General features: G+C 36.8%; 1 pseudogene; it reads right to left on the bottom strand.

Moving 5' to 3' along the window:
- Positions 1-699: 699 nt before the first annotated feature.
- On the bottom strand, positions 700-3,351 carry LOC107764389 (uncharacterized; annotated as a pseudogene).
- Positions 3,352-15,914: the final 12,563 nt, after the last annotated feature.

Consider the following 15,914-nt stretch of genomic DNA (forward strand, 5'->3'; position numbering starts at 1 on the left):
GAGTAAACATTGTGATAACGTGAACATCTTGTCAAAGAAAGAACAGGATGGAACTGAATTGTGAAATTCCAAGAAGTAAAATGTCAAGCCTTTAAAAGGGCCAAAGTGGATGAGTTAGAGATGGTACTACACAGAATTGAAAATGAACAAGAAAGTCCATCGGGTGGATGAGTTTCTGAAAAAAGCTTTTGGCTGTGCTATATGATGCAGAGTGATATTAGTGAGATAATAGTAGATGTGGATAAAGAAAAAGAAAAAAATGTAAAGATTCTAAGGTGCCCTTGAGAATGAACTAAGTTTTTCTGGTAAAAAAGGTGAGTCTGAGAGAATGGTATAAGAAGTTAGAGATGAAGAACCTGGTAGTCCAGCATTCTTACAAAGGAGAAGCATTATGTTGTTTGTCTTGATCATTTGAAAAGAAACCAAGGTTAGTGAATCCAATGAAACATTCATTCTTGGCACACAAACACTGGATAGAGTAATCATTTTAAAAAGAAGTTACATACAAAACACTTTCTAAAAGAGAAGGTTTAGACTGTCTAGATAGAGAAGAGAAGTCAGTAGAGATGGAAAGAAGAATACCGAATAGCAATCTATGTGGAAGATAGAGAGAATAAAGGGCTCATATATTCTTCATACAAGAAGGTGCTCCGGATCCAGAAACAAAATGGCTAGTTGAATCTCCCTTCATTCATTGTAGCAAAAGACATGGGGAAATTGTTGACTACAAATGAGTGATTGGACTTGTTCTAGCACTTGAACGCAATGTGGTCGTAGTGAAAATAAATTTGACACTATCAATCGCAGCATCAGTGGTCCTAATGGAAGGAAAGAAGTCATCCAATGACCACACACATAAATATGATATGAAGAGGAACACTCATTTGAGTGACAATCTTCTACACTTTGATCATGTCACCTTTTGATCAACAACACTTGCTTTGTCATTTAGATGAGTTGATGCCCAATAAACCAAGTCTTTTCCTTCTCCATAGGCTTCCTCTATTGGTTTTTTTCCGGTAACTAGTTCTAATAGCACAACTCCAAAGCTGTATACGTCGCTCTTTTCTGTTACTCTGAAAGTATATGCCATCTCTGTCAACAAAAACAAATACAAACACAATGTTAGAAAACTAGTACCTTTTTTTGTGTATGCAAAAAATAACAGTAATTAGTGATTGGTTGAAACATATACGAGGAGCTAAATAGCCGTGAGTGCCTGCAAAGTTGCTGAACTCAAGAGCCTCTAGAGGAAATTTCTGAAAATTTTGCAACCCCAAAATCAGAAACTCTTGCTTCGTACTCCTCATCAAGTAGAATGTTGGTTGACTTGATATCTCTATGAATAATAGGAGGGAAATAATCATGGTGCAAATAAGCAATTCCCTTTGCAGTTCCAACTGCTATTTTATACCTCTTGTACCAGTCTAATTCCGGCTTCCCACCCTTGATTTCTCGGTGTAGTGCCTCGAATAAATACCATTTGGCAAGTACTCAAAGACCCATAAATTCGAACCTTCATTCATTAGACACGCGTACAGTTTAACTATATTTCTGTGCCTGATCTTTCCCAGAATGTCCATTTCCCTTGTCAAAACTTTCAATCCATTTCCTTTCCACGGCTGCTTTACAGCCACTGTGCCACAACCTTTCTTCAAATCTAACCAATAAACTTTTCCTGTACCTCCACTTCCGATCAATTTGTCCTCATCGACATCACAAATTTCTTCTGCATCAAGTTCCACATGTTGGAAACTTTCAAGCTTCCATTTTGGATCCTTTCCCCCGAATCGCTTTTCTGGTTCAGCTTCAGCATTGTGCTTATACTTGCAGGAACTCACAAGCATTATTAGAACAGCCAAGGGAAGTAAGACAATGCAAAACACGACTAGTTTGCTTTTCATGAACTTGTGCTGAGCAGTCTCTCCATCGCAAATGCCCAAGCACGAGTTCATTGACATCCTGATGCTTTGATCAACACAAAGCCCCTTGTTTCCTGCAAACTCTCTGTCTCCTCCCATTGTCAAAAGATCTGAAGAAACCCCTCATGTTAGCTGGTTGTTGGAGAGATCCAATGAAGACAGCTTCAGGTTATCCAAGTTTGTTGGAATTTAACCGGTGAGATTGTTACTTGAAAGATTCAGAGAGTTCAACGGGGCCATTGTTGTTGATAATGAAACGTGAATGTTGCCTGTGAGATGATTTGAAGCAAGATTCAAGTCTGCCAACCTGAGAAATTCCCCCAACTCTGATAATGGTATTGATCGAGACATTAAGTTTTTCTCCAAATGCAAAGATGAAATTTGTTTCAATGTGTCAAGTTCAGATGGTATTGTGCCAAAGAATTCATTGTTATCCAAATACAGCCTTTCCAACAATGTGAGCTTTCCAACTTTTGGAAACTCACCTGAAAATTTGTTGTTTGGTAAAACCAACTGATTCAAGTTAGTAGCGGCGCCAATTCCAGGAGATATAGTTCCAGTGAAGTTGTTATCACTGAAATCTAACATCATGACATTTGGAAGTCCCCATATACCATCAGCAACCTTTCCAGAAAGTTTATTCCGACTCACCCTCAATCTTCGTAAAGTCTTACAAGAAGCATAATTATCCGGAAACTCCCCCGTGAAGCTGTTTTCAATAGCTAGCAAATTTTGCAACTTTTCATTTTGGCACAAGTATTTTGGAAATGCACCACTAAACTTGTTCTCGGATATGTATATACTATTCAGGGGCGAAAACCGGCCAAGATTTCCTGGAATTTCTCCAGAAAAACTGTTTCTGTACACAGAAAAGGCATTAAGATGTTGCAAATCTCCAATGCCTGAAAAGAATTTCACCAGAGAAATTGTTCATGAATATTTGAAGAACTGTTAAATTTTTCAAGTTTCCAATCCCATTAGGCAAAGTCCCATGTAGCTGGTTTCCAGAGATATCAATTTCCTGCAAAAGGGAGAGGCCTGCAATTTCCACTGGCAATTCACCAGTCAAATTGTTTTGAAAAAACTCAATCTTGAAGAGATTTTTCAGCTTGTTTATAGACTTCGGAAAATTCCCAGATATCTGGTTTCTTGATATATCTAAAGTTCCTAATACCTCCATTTCAAAAACAGATTCTGGAATTTCTCCAATCAAATTTGACCCTGCCAAATAAAGCCAATAAACTTTCTTTAACTTCTCAAATGCATCAGGAAGTTTACTTACAACATAGTCATTGTCCTCTAGGCCTAGTGCAACTAAATTGGTCAACTTTCCAAACCAAGCTGGAAATTGTCCAGAAAAATAGTTTATAGACAAGTCTAGTACCTCCAACTTAGTCAAGTTGGATAAATCAGGTATAGTACCATTCATGTTATTTCCAGTGACATTCAAAATTTTGAGATTGGAACATTTGGCCAATTCACTTGGAAGATTCCCATATAGTGAATTTGAAAGAAGCACTAGAGAAGTAAGGCTTTTGAGAAGAGAAATTGAAGGGGAAATGACCCCTGATATGGACTTGTTGTCAAGTGAAATTGCAGTGACTAGGCCAGTGTTATGATAACGGAAAACATTTCCCAGAAAATGTTTTTTCCATTTTTCGCTATTTGGTTTCACAAAATAGTTTGGAAAATATTTTCTTAGATATCACATTTTCCTGAAATCGGAGGAAAATGACTTCCCTAGAAAAAGTTAGGAAAACATTTTTCAAAAACTTCACCTACCCTCACATCTAACCCCAACCCCCTCTAACTTCAATTTTCTGTTTTTTTTCATTTTTATGCGCCACCCACTCACCCCAACCCCGTGACACCCCCCGCCCCCTTGTATTTTCAATTTTCTGTTTTTTCGTTTTTTTGAACCACCCACCCCTCACCCCCCAACCCCCGCAAAATTCTTTTTTTGTATTTTCAATTTTCTATTTTCTGTTTTTTCGTTTTTCTGCACCACCCACCCCAACCCCCGCTATACATGAGATTAATCAAGAAAATGAACACATGTAAATCCATGGGTTAGATGTTTTAATTTCGACCAATAAGAAGTTGTCACATGAAATTTAAATAATTATTTTTTAAATTCAGCATTGACCTAACGGTCAAAGGGCATAAGTGAACCAAAAAGGTGGATGAGATATTTTTAGCCCAATAGATGGATGGAGGGTATTTTTAGACCTTTTTCAATAGTTTAGGAGCATTTTTGACCATTTTCGGTACAAACAACTACAATTGGCTGATGTTAAGATGTCAAGTTGTACTTAGTTGTGGATTATATTTTAAAAGACTTTTTATGTCCCTTTAATTAAGGTGACTCAAATATGTACTTTCACTTGATATAACAGACTGTTGGTTATAAGAGAAGATACTGAATTCCCTAAGGTTGGAAATAAAAACCAGAAATTATGAAAATCTTGAATTCTATAACATGTTGGAAACTTATTGTTGAATGTACAATTGGACTTTCCAGCGTGAATCCAGATTTAGTCGGTTCCAGTACGGGTACCAAACACCGGGTCGGAAATAAAAAAAATGAATGTACAATTGAAGACTATAATATGATTGATCATTAAAAAGAAGAGAGAAAACTAATTACTCCCTCGTTTATTTTTAGTTGTCCGTTTTTTTAATTTGAACTTCCTTTAAAAAAATAAAAATAAAGTACGTATTTTACAATTTTATCCATAATAATGATAGTATTTCAAAAAGTTTTGAGAAATAATTAGTTAATGATAAATATAAAATTCAAAAAAAAAAAAGATTGTCTATCTCTTGAGTTGTTAAAATGGATAAATAAAAGTGAAAATATATTTTTAGTATAATAGGCAAGTAAAAGTAAACCGAAAGAATAATATGAAAAAGAAAATGGATGAAAGGAGAATGGGATGACAGACAAAAAGCAAATTTCCATAATTGAATCCTAAGTATCAAAATCATTTATTTTTGTGCCTATTAATTGAATTTAACAGAAACAGAGACACTAGTAAACTGAAGAAGTAAACTATAACAAAAGATAACATATACACTGTAATAACAAAAGTAGAATGCATCTTTGTTGTTAGAGGGCATGCATCTTATATTACACAAAAGTATGTTATATACATAATATTACAATGACAAAATTAAAAAAAAAAAAAAAAAAAAAGAATAATGAAGAAGAGTTTTAGAGGAAAACAAAGTACCTACCTAAAATAGTAACAATGGCTGCTTAAATCTCTAGTTTCAGCAGCAGAAGTCAAGAAAGCTTTCTTTTATTAGAAGAGTTATCCTACCTTTGCTTTGTTCGGCTTTTCTCTCAGAACCCAAAGGAATTCAAAAGTTCAATGAGACCCCAAAGTTTGTCAAGGAATTTGCACAGTTCCAAAGAATTATATGGGGATATATATGAAAAAAGAAAACATAACTTTCAGAAGGTAAGAGTATATATGTAGTCTGAAGTTTGTTGTTTATTTAGTTAACGGGAGCTTCTGAGGAGGGAAATTAAAGGAAAAGGCTAATAGTAAAAAAGAAAGGAAAATCAAGAAAAGAAGAGAGAGGATGTTAGGAAGTGGATGCTAGAAACTGTATTTGTGTTATATGCAAGAAGAAGGTGACAAATTTTGGATAAAGATGCTTTTAAGAAGAGTTGTAAGAGCCTAACGAACGGCCAAAAAGCATACCCTTCGATCTGAGATCCATATTTTCTAGTAATTCTAGTGTATACTTTATGGGCACAACACTAGTATTAATATGATAATTCATAAAGCTTAAAGCATGTTTGCCTATAAAATTTATTTTTATACTATTTAAGGTAGAGGTGGACCTATCCGTGTAGAAGAGGGATCACCGGACTCCGTTAACTTTGGCAAAGTTTCTGAATGTATAAGCATATATATGTCGAAAAACGGTCATATATTTTGCTTAAAACCCTTACGATCAAAAGATAAGGATATTGGTTAACTTGTTCGCCCATGTGCCCCGCCACCTTCACAGTCTCTGACATAACGATTATTTACTTGTGTATAAGTTATACTGAGATTATGATGTGTGAATTACAACCTTGACTTTCTCAACAAAAAAAAAGGAGAAAGGTATTTTGGTCATTTGATTATTTCGTCCTACGAATTGTTTTCCAACATTGAATATGATATAAGAATAATATTATAATTATGATACTTTTAATCTCGATATTACTTATGTCGGAATAAAAAAAATTAACTAAACATAAAATAATATAATCACACATATTTTTTTTATGCCGGAATTATTATTCTTATCCCTTTAACCAAAAACTTGTTAATGTGATTTAATCACTATAGAAGGTTAGTGGTACTCTTATTGATCTACACTTATTATAGAGCAATTATTTGTAGTGATCTTTCAAATAACTCAGATAGTATAAGAGTTCGTTGTATTAATGGTGTGTAAAATATAAACCAAAAAAATAAATTAGAAGTTAGGTTTATTCTAATGGAAATGCAAATCATTACTTTGTAGTTTACATTAAAACTGCATCGCGTGCGTAAAGGTCCCTACTGTAAAAAATTTACCCTCACCGGGTGTTTACATCATGTTAAGTTAAGTTAACCATAAAAAGAAATTAATTAAGGCCTATTAGGAGTCTTATTTTAATAAATAAATAAATGAAAAAAGAAGAAATCAATGGCCGTGCGACTATGGAAAAAACTTACCCGCATTCGTCTTTCTTCTCCTTCTGCACGATATTCAACGGAAAAACTCAACTGAGAGTGTAATGGGGAAACAATTTCTTAGGTATATTATTCAGTTTGTTATTTGTTAATGTGTGCTGAAAAGATTCTCCTAAACTTTAGTTCAGTTAGTAACCCCACTTAAGCTATTATTGTCTTCACAAAAAAATTCGATAAAACCTAAATTGAATTTTTTTTTCAAGATTAAGTTTGATAAACTTTTCATGATCAGTAATAGTGTAATTATGCAAAGTCAAGTGTAATTGGTGAAGTTCTTTCGTATAAGTTTATTCTTTTTGAATATACATGTTTGTTGTTTCACAAACTAAGCCATTTACCTTTTGTGTGGTAGCATATCGAAATAAAAGGCCACACATATTCACCATTAGTAGACAACATTAGTATGGAATTTCAAGATGTTGAGTATTTTTATATTAATATTTAATCAAAGTTATGTGCAAAATATATGGTACTTAACTACAATTAAGTATTAATAATTATAGTTAAATAAGTGACAAGTGTTATTTGTTTATTGGTCGGATGTAAATACCCGGTGCGGGTAAGTTTTTTCCGTCCCTACAACAGTTTATTCGAATGGTATAACTTAACTCGGGCATATTTAAAATTGTCTCCAATCCGTAATCATGGGAAATATGTGAAAAAAGAAAACATAATTGAAAATTTAATTATGGTAGTTCTCGGGCAAAAACACAGGGATAACATTTTTAAACAATAAAAGAGAAAAAGAAAATGTGCCATGTAAGATACTTTTTAAGTAAAAAAACATCCAAGAGTGTGACTTTAATTAGACATCCCTTTTTGGAGTAACAAATAAAAAGTATTGTAAAGTAACAAATATCTTATTAATTTGAGAGTGTAATTTTTTTTTTTTATAGAAAAGATAGGAACACAAAGAATAAGATGTAAAAATGATAGAAACGGAAATTTTAAAAACCAAAATTTGAATTGAAATTCGACAAAGTTAGAGAATTTTGACTGAAAAGATAAAAGAGAAAACGAATCCTTCTGATCAAGTAAAAAACGTGTACTCTATGTTAAATTTTCAATTCAAAATTTAACCCAAATTTCCCTTTCTATTCCTATTAAAATACTACATTTTCCTTTTTCACACACAAAAAAAAAAGTCCATTACAATCTTATTAGTTCAATTATACGTTAATGATTCCAGTAGTGATACATTTTGGAGGGTAACCTGACATATGACATATAGCCTGTTTGGCCGAGCTGGAAAAATCAGCTAATATTTTGGATGGGAACATGATAAAAATGCTTTTCAAAAAAGTACTTTTGGAGAAAAGTAGTTTGTGTTTGGATAATCAATTTGAAAAACACTTTTGAACAATAATTTGTGTTTGGCCAAACTTTTCAAAAAGTGCTTTTAAGTGTCAAATTACAAATAAAGACATGAAGAGATTTGCTTAATAGTTAATATTATATAAGTAGATAAATAATTATAAATATTTATTATTAAAGATAACAATTAAGTTTTTTATTTTATTTAAGTAAAATATAAAAATAAAATTAAAAAGTACTTTATTCTTTCAAGATAATTTAAATATATCAAAAAATCATTCAATAAATATGAAATTTCATCCCAAAAGTCATTTTATATTATTTATTAGTTTAAACTAAGTAAGATTATTTTGGTATATATAATATTTTATAAGGGGTATTTTTGGTAGGAAGAAAAGTCAAAATTGCTTCTACTTCTGCTTCTAGGAAGAAACTATTTTTTTCTACTTCTTCAAAACTGCTTCTGCTTCTAGCCAAAAGCATTTTTTTTTTCAAAAAAAAGCTTTGGCCAAACGCCTCAAATTGCCGTAAAAAGTACTTTTTTGAAAAAAAAAACATTTTTGACTTGGGAAGAAGCTTTGTCAGGCTAATAGTGTGCTATGGGGACCAAACATACAAGACAAGGCTATGGAGGGTTAGTGACACGTTTCTGAATTAAATATTTATATATTTAATAATTTTTTTAACATAAATACATGATTTGAATAAAAGTTTTGTAGAATAAACTTACCTCACATTTCATCTACTCAATTATTTTCTCGAAGACTTTCTTGTCATATCTTATTATTAAATTTTAAAAGTGGAGGGTCCATGAATGGGGGAGTAGTGAAAGGAAAATTGTGAACATTCAGATACTTTACGCTAAAGAATAGTAAATAGTTGGGTTTTTACAATATAAGTTCAAATTTACTAATATTGTAAAACAACTTTTACAATATTCTTCAAGAGTGTTACGGATACAACCAAAGTATGAAGTCAAATTGCAAATTTTGGTTATTATCTTATTTTTTATCCAAAAGGTAAATGTCGATTTCGTTTTCACTTCTTTAAAAATTTGACAAGTTAATAACCTCCAATTTTATAGAAACTCTGTTGCTTCTTTTTAGCTTCTAAACGTCTTCTCTGTCCTATTCATAGCTTATTCTTTTTTGCCATATGCTTTGGCTTAAACGGATTTAATGCTTATCTTCATAAATAGTAAAATGGGGGCTCTTCTAATCTTGTAATGTTATCTATATATATAGATTATAAAACACTAGCTTTTCTCCTTTCTTTTTTTTAAAATTAATTTCATTTCGAATAATAGATAAAATACTACTCTAATCAAGAAGATGAAACAGATCAAAGCTGTTTGACGTTTCATTTGAAAAGTTGAAGAGGAGGTTTTGCAACAACAAAAAAGCAAAAAATCCGTCTATTTGGAAATACTGTTTTTCAGCCAAACACCAAGAATTGAAGGAAAAAAAATCATTTTTTGCAAAAGCTGGAATATTTCTTTCTTGATATTTGGTAGAAAAAAAAGTTTTTTTATTTTGGAGTAAAAACTCTTCTTCAACTTTTTGAACAAAACGCCAATTTAACTCGGGACCGTTTACTCTTTTATAACTAGTGATTGTTCAAACAAAACTTTAGTAATACTGACGACATTGAGAATATCTCTTCGGCTTCTAAACATGGATATGTAATGTACCGTGGCGTCAATTCTCACTATATAAAAGAGAGGAAGTTTCTCCGTGAAAAGCTAGGAATTAAAAGTAAGCTACATATAACATGAGGTTTTAAGTTCAAATTCTGAGGATGGAGCCGTTTTGATAATAGCATTTTATTCTTCAAAGTAAAATTTTCGGGCGCGAATCTGAATAAATGACGGTCAAAACGAGTACCAAATACCAAATGGAAAACCAGAAAAATTAAACTAATTAAGCTATTGTTTACCCGAAAAACGGATAGAGTTGAATTTATACGTAGTTCTAAGGATACGTGGTATAACTTGGCACAAATTGGAAAAATAAGTAGAAAAATATCGAATATTGACAGTTAAAAAGGAATGAAATACAAACCAAACTGAGTAGAAAACGATTTATGAACAGGCAAGATGAATCAATGTACAAGGCTCAAAAAAGGATATTTTTTTCTATATATATGTGTAGATCTCAATAATATCTTAATATGAGAGTGTATAGATACCTCAATGTCCCATCTCTTTACAGAAATGATAGACACTCTTCTTATAGTGGAGGGATCCTACTTTGGATATAATTAAAAATACATAGTGGGGATCCTTAATTCCCGCCGAAATTCTCTCCCTTAATGCGACTATAACGGCTCTTGTCTCTTAGCTCGATCTTGGTCGGACTTGGTATTGGTCGATCTCCAGATTTCGAGCTCGATATTGACTCGAGCTCGATATTGACTCGAGCTCGATATTGATTCGGGCTCGATATTGGTCGGTCTCTGGCTCTTGAACTCGATAACACTACTTCATATCATAGCTCGATATTGACTATGAGCTCAGTATTGATCGGTCCCTGAATCTTGAGCTCGATAACCTAGCTTCGGATCTCATCTCGATATTATGAAGACGACCTTCGGTCCATTATGTTCCAATCTTGACTAATTATACGAAGGTCAAAAATCAGTTTTGACCGTATACAGATAGTCCTCTCGTTTCTCGGGAAGAATGTGACGAGAAATGATATGATTTTCCAACGATATGACTAGATATACACTGACGTTTGCATCGAGCCAGACCATGACGTACGTGATAAATGTCTCGTCGGTTCAGTTACCAAGGCATTAAATGTACGCCAGATGATGGTCGGCCACTGCTGATTTTGAATCGTCATCGCCAAATCTATAAATAGTTCCTCTCTTCACCATTTTTTACTTTCAGATCTCCGGTCTCCAAATCTTCTAAGTTCTTTTTCTGCAAATCTGTGATTTTCACTACAAATCTCTTCTTAGAACACAAAATCTTATCATCTCCCTCTATTTTCAACTTCAAATCCAAATGGCGAAAACGTCAAAATGGTTCCTCAAAAAGAAAACGCTTCTTCATCACGGCTTGTCGGCGACAAAACACTGGTGGAGCCACGACCTGAGGAGTGTGTTCCCCGGGGATGTGTTCTCACTTCTAATTTTAAGACCGATAAAGACTCGTCAGTTCCTGGTCGATGCGAGTCAGTATCGAGGTATATTTGTTCGATAACTGAGGGATTCCTTAAGCACGTAAGGAAAGATTGCAACTGAGAGAACAAAGAAGTGGTGATCCCGGCTCCCGAAGAAGATATCACCACCTATATGGAAGGGTTTTTAAGTGTTTACACTTACCCTTTCACGTTGGGCCCCCTCGACCCCGTTGTCATTGACTTTTGCCGCCAGTATCAAATAACCCTAGGCCAAATCCACCCTTCCCTTTGGCGAATCGTTATTCTGCTTCGATTTTTTGTGAGCAAAGTCGAGGGGATGCCTTTTACCCTCGACCACCTCATCAGGTTATACAGCCCCCCTCCTCTATCGAGGTGGGTTAATAAAACTCCAACGCCGAGCTACCAAAGTACTGTTCTCGAGCATAGACGAGGATAAGGACTGAGGTTGGATGAGCCAGTTCGTTCGAGTGAGGACTTCCGACCTAATCCCGGCCGAGAAGATGCCATTTTTCGAGAAATGGAATATGAAGCATAAGTACAATCCCATTGTTAGCTCTTATTTATTGTTTTGTTCCTTTGTTTCTTTCTCATCAATATCCTTTTCCGTGATGTAGCGGTTGCTTGGATGCTCGGTGCAATCCCTAACCTTAAGGGATGGGTTCGGGGCCTGGCCTCGACTTCTACGTATGCCGAGCGCTCATGGCGCCACTTATCAAAGGGCCGATGGGAGGCTAAATACATGGTAAGCCTCTTTCCCACGTCTTTGTTGATTTTGTTAAAGCGTCTCTTACTTATTTTATTTTCATACGGGCCTTGGCAAAGACGTTATTGTGAGGCCCCTATCTTGCAAGGAGGAGACTTCGATCCCAGCACCAAAACCGGTGAAGGACAAAAAGAGGAAAAAGATCACGACCTCCGAGGATCCAGAACCTAAGAAGAAGGTGGCTCGTAAGATGAGGAAGAACATCATCCTCCTGACCGAAGATTTTGTTCGGCGTCTATGGGATGAAGATGAAGAAGATGAAAAAGATGACTCTGGGCTGGTGGCCCGAGTGAAAATAAGCACCTAGGCCCCAAAGGCTACTGAATTGGTGAAGGCTGCAGAGATTCCATCTCGAGATGAGGGAGTCTCGGAAAGAGAATTGGGCGAAGTCTCCGAGTCGTCGAGGATCGAGGCTACCTTCCACCATAATGAGCCAATGGTGGGTATGGGTACGGCTGCGGGGGCTGGTCTCGAGGCCCCTCGAGATGGAGAGAACTCCCCAAGTGATTCACTTGGGGCAATAGAAATTGGAGGCTCCCCGCTGCTCCCCTCGTTTTCTGAGGAAATGATTCGAGAGGCTTGGGCCTTGAAGACCCTTTCTGTCGAAGGAGGCCACAGAAGGGAAGATCCCTTTCGTGATTATTTTATTAGGGTAGAAGATTCTACCGGCCTGAGCGACGTGGAGGTCTCGAGGAAGGACTCGAGCGAGGCATCGAGTCTTTTCAATGAAGTGCAGCAAGCTCTGAATCGGGTAAGCCTTAACTCCCCTTGTTGGTATTACCCTTGTGTTTGTTTTTCTTTTCCTGTCTAACTTCTTTTCTTCTTTCTGCGTAGGCCTCAGCGCTTCATCGGGAAGTATTTTCTCGGTCTCGACCTGAGCTGAGTTGTTATGAGGACGACCTCCGAAGGCTCACGGAGGAGAGAAATGCCCTCAAACTTCTCTGTGGGCAAAGAGAAGAGGAAACCAAGGACCTCCAAGCTGAGTTGGCCAAGGCTCACTAAGATCAGACTGACCTGACCGAGCAGGTAATGAAAATCTAAAAAACGCATGGGCTCAATTCGGAAACGGTGGCTAACATTTCGATTTCACAGCTGCAGCAGAAGATCGAGATGATCGGGCAACTCCGTGAGAAGGTCGGCATGATAAAGGCGGAGACCTTGGGGTGGAAAGAGGGTATGGACCGCTTTGCTACAGAAAAAAAGACTGTTTTATCCCAATTGTCATCGGTCGAAAGTTGGCTTCGAGGCATGAAGGAAAAAAGCTCAATTCAGGCGAAGAAAATAGAGGAACTCGAGGGCCGGTTGGCTTCCGAACTTGCAAAGGCCAAGTTTGAAGCCGAAAAGGCAACGGGCGAGGCAGAGGCGATGGTGGCTGTCTACCGAGATGATGTTGAAGCCGCTCAAGTCCAAGCAAGAGAGGCAGCCTAGACCGCTCTAACTCAAGCATATTGGATTGTTGAACTCGCCAAATGCCAATCTCGGAGAGAAACCCTCGAGGAGATCCACGCTCGAGGTTTCGATCTTTCTGATAAAATAACAAAGGCTAGAGAGCAAGAAGTCGATGCTGGAGCATTGGCCTCCGATGATGATGATGATGATGCCGAGAGTAAGAGCAGGTCCGAGAGAGGGGAGGACCTCGATGGAGAAGAATCTTCCCCCGGAGAAAATTAGGAACCCTAGGGTTTTTCATTTTTGAAACTTTTTGATCTTTTTGTGTAGGGTCCTGATCGGACCTTGTAAATGTTTTCATATATATATATAAAGATCTCTTTCTTTTTTGACTTGTCTTTATTTCATTTTCTACCTTGTGAAACTTTTGTTTCATTCATGCCTTATGAATGTTTTGTTCATAAGTTCGAGGCTTTAGGCAATCTGATAGAATGTCAGACTAGTGTAGTCTTTATAATCGAGTGAGCATTTGCCCAAACTCGCATTAAGAGTAGCCCTTGGGCTTAATAGTCGAGTGAGCATTCGCCCAAACTCGAAATAAAAAATAACTTGTAGGCTTTATGGTCGAGTGAGTGTTTGCTCGAACGCGAAATGAAAACAGCCCTTAAGCTTTATAGTCTAGTGAGTGTTTGCTCGAACTCGAATTAAGAGTAGCCCTTAGGCTTAATAATCGAGTGAGCGTCTGCTCGAACTCGAAATAAAGTAGCCCTTAGACTTTATGCTCGAGTGAGTGTTTGCTCAAACTCAAAATAAAAATAACCCTTAGGCTTTATGGTCGAGTGAGTGTTTGCTCGAACTCGAAATGAAAACAGCTCTTAGGCTTTATGGTCGAGTGAGTGTTTGTTCGAACTCGAATTAAGAGTAGCCCTTAGGCTTAACAGTCGAGTGAGTGTCTGCTCGAACTCTAAATAATGTAGCCCTTAAGCTTTATGATCGAGTGAGTGTTTGCTCGAACTCGAAATGAAAACATCCCTTAGGCTTTATGGTCGAGTGAGTGTTTGCTCGAACTCAAATTAAAGTAGCCCTTGGGCTTAATAATCGAGTGACCGTCTGCTCGAACTCGAAATGAAAACATCCCTTAGGCTTTATGGTCGAGTGAGTGTTGGCTTGAACTCGAATTAAGAGTAGCCCTTAGGCTTAATAGTTGAGTGAGTGTTTGCTCGAACTCGAAGAAATGAGTAGCCCTTAGGCTTAATAGTCGAGTGAGTGTTTGCTTGAACTCTAAATAAAAATAGCCCTTAGGTTTTATGGTCGAGTGAATGTTTGCTCGAACTCGAAATAATGAGTAGCCCTTAGGCTTAATAGTCAAGTGAGTGTTTGCTCGAACTCGAAGTAATGTAGCCCTTTGGCTTTATGATCGAGTGAGCATTTGCTCGAACTCGAATTAAGAGTAGCCCTTAGGCTTAATAGTCGAGTGAGTGTTTGCTCGAACTAGAAGTAATGTAGCCCTTAGGCTTCATGATCGAGTGAGCGTTTGCTCGAACTCGAATTAAGAGTAGCCCTTAGGCTTTATGGTCGAGTGAGTATTTGCTCGAACTCAAAATAATTAGTAGCCCCTGGGCTTAATATTCAAGTGAGTGTTTGCTCGAACTCAAAGTAATATAGCCCTTAGGCATTATGGAGCTTGATCTCGTTGATTTTTCGGTTGGCAGTCCCCGGTTTATGGGGTAATGTTTAAAACTTCGGTCATGGTCGGCCCGTAAGCCTGTTTGAACATGATGTAGAAAGATCTTTCTGGGATATGAGATATCGGTAAAGAAGAAATTTCTCTTTATAAGTCATTATACATGTGTTCGTGTTTTGTGCCAGGGCTCGAGCAAACTACGCGGGCATGGTTCGTTTGACCATTTGGCCCTTACACTTTTTCCTATCGAGACCCTGTTTGACATGAAGTAACTTTCTTGCATCGAACTTGATTTATTCGATGGCAATGGCCCCCAGTATTCGATGTTGATTGTAAAGACGCCTCGGATACTGTTGAATTGTTCTAAGTTAGCACGATCAATAGTTGCCTCATTAAAAACCTTGCCGAAAAACCCATTTGGGACAAAACTGGTCTAAGAGAAAAAGAGTGCAACGTGTGCTTTCAGGCCTGAAACTGATCGAACACCTGTAAGGGTTAGTTTTAAAATATAAATGAACATGGGAAGGTCGTACCTTAGCAGTAGTATCGTTTTAGGTGTGACACGTTCCAATTGCTTGGTAGTTGTTTGCCATTTATCACACCGAGCTTGTAGGATCCTTTTCCGATAATTTTGAGAACCTGATACGGTCCTTCCCAATTTGGACTCAGTTTCCCTTCATTAGGATTTCGGGTGTTGAGGATGACTTTCCTTAGCACCAAGTCCCCGATTTTAAAATTTCGAAGGTTGGTTCTTCAATTATAGTACCTTTTGATCCGCTGCTTTTGGGCGGCCAATCGGACGAGAGCGGCTTCTGGTTTTTCATCCAATAATTCTAGGCTCGTGTTCATGGTTTCATTATTCGACTCATTTGTCGCATATCGAAACCTGATGCTAGGTTCTCCGACCTCAACCAGGATAAGAGCTTCGGCGCCATAAACCAACGAGAATGGTGT

Source organism: Nicotiana tabacum, chromosome 4 (assembly GCF_000715075.1).
Source record: "Nicotiana tabacum cultivar K326 chromosome 4, ASM71507v2, whole genome shotgun sequence".
NCBI classification, from domain to species: domain Eukaryota; kingdom Viridiplantae; phylum Streptophyta; class Magnoliopsida; order Solanales; family Solanaceae; genus Nicotiana; species Nicotiana tabacum.